Genomic DNA, 1709 nt, shown 5'->3' with positions numbered 1-1709 from the left:
CAGTTCCTCTTTTTGATAAAACCCGCGCACCTTTTGCCTATATCTCTCCTCCTTTGCCTTCTTGTACTCATTGTAGGGAGGCCACTCCTTCTTGGGCTTTCGCCAATCATCATCCAATCTATCACCACTTGAATAACAAACTTGTGCCTTTCGGTTGTCGTTCTCATCAAGATCACAATCTTTAGTAAGACGGGGTCTGCTACAATTGTCACAACCCACCCGAATGGCATGGATGGATTGATCCATCTTTGTCATTCTACGATCCATACTTTCTAGCTTTGCCATCATTGCAATCATATCATCAGAAACTGAATTCACCATGCCTCTAGTCGTGTCGTTCCTTGGGTTGTGATACTCCCTTGAATGTTTGGAAAACTCTTCCACTAAATTTTTTATAACAGCTGGTGGTTTCTTTGTGAGAGGTCCTTGGGAATCAAGTAATTGCCTAGTTGTGACGTTCACACCATCATAAAAGATAGAAACCTCTTGCATGTTCAAGTCGTTTTGAGGACAATTTCTTATCAAACCCTTGTATCTCTCCCACGCCTCATAGAGTGGTTCTCCTGGCATCTGCTCGAAATTGGCAATAGCTTTCTTCAAGTTTGCTATCTTAGAAGGTGGACAAAACTAATCAATGAACTCTTCACGCATCTTTTGCCATGTTGTAATGGATCCTGGAGGTAGGGATTTCAACCATTCCTTTGCGGCTCCTTTGAATGTGACTGGCAACATCTGAAGTAAAACAATATCGCGAGGTACGTTTGGCATGTGGAAATTGTCAGCAATATCCATGACTTCTTCAATATGCTTATAGGCATCTTCGTGATCCTTCCCATAGAACAGAATGTCTCTTAGTTGGGCGAGTATGTGACCCTTCAACTCAAAGTTGGCATTGGCTGGGATTGCTGGTTGCACGAGTCCCGATCCGGTACCATCTCTTATGCGCTTCTTATAGTCCCCCATTGGTATATCAGCGATGTCGGCCATGTCGTCTTCTCGGTCGGAATTGCTTTATTCACTAATTGTGGGTGTGTCGGATTCGTAACCTTCTACCTTCTCGTTGTGGATGTCGTTGAGATTATTAGGTTCTTCGATTGCTTTTCCCATCTCTTAACAAATAATTGACTCCGAATCTTCCACGGGTGGCATTAGTGTGGAAAACACACTAGTTTTAATCCTATTACTTTAAACACAAATTAAACACACGAAAGGCAGTGTACCTTGATGGGTTTTAAGCATTCTAACACTCCTAAGTGTACATGCAACCCTAGAAAACCTTGGATCTATGTTTGTCTAAAATACATGCAAAATTTGATATCCAAGGTTCATAATCCTATCTAGCATACATGGGAACTTTTAACATAAAAAGATGGCTAGAATTTCATACCTTGTAGTTGATTTGATTCCTTGATAACCTTAAGAGCCTAGCACCCCAAGTGTGATGCCTCAAATGTTTCACACAACACCAAATGCTTTGGAATAACTTTGAGAGAATGTCTAACACTTGTAAAATCGGCTTGCCCTCTCTTGTTCTTAGTGTAACCGATTTTGGTGTGAATCATGTTCTTTATATAGTGTGTCACATCTAGGGTTACACCATGTAAACCCTAATGTGACATGACTCTTCATTTCCATGACCCATGGGTTTGTAACTCCCATGGAGCATCCTATGGGTTTTAACCCAACTTGATAATCCATGGAGCCTTTAG

The 1709-nt window shown here is 41.4% G+C and overlaps 1 non-coding gene across 1 annotated transcript; it reads left to right on the top strand.

Moving 5' to 3' along the window:
- Positions 1–496: 496 nt before the first annotated feature.
- LOC145110353 (small nucleolar RNA R71) lies at positions 497–604 on the top strand. The gene has a single exon (XR_013709735.1). It is a non-coding gene; the product is annotated as a small nucleolar RNA R71 (small nucleolar RNA).
- Positions 605–1709: the final 1105 nt, after the last annotated feature.

This window comes from Lactuca virosa, chromosome 4 (assembly GCF_052849685.1).
Source record: "Lactuca virosa cultivar CGN04683 chromosome 4, Lactuca_virosa_CGN04683_v6, whole genome shotgun sequence".
In the NCBI taxonomy this organism is placed as follows: Eukaryota; Viridiplantae; Streptophyta; class Magnoliopsida; order Asterales; family Asteraceae; genus Lactuca; species Lactuca virosa.
The sequence above is the reverse complement of the archived record's forward strand: the minus strand, read 5'-3'. Positions and strand labels throughout refer to the sequence as shown.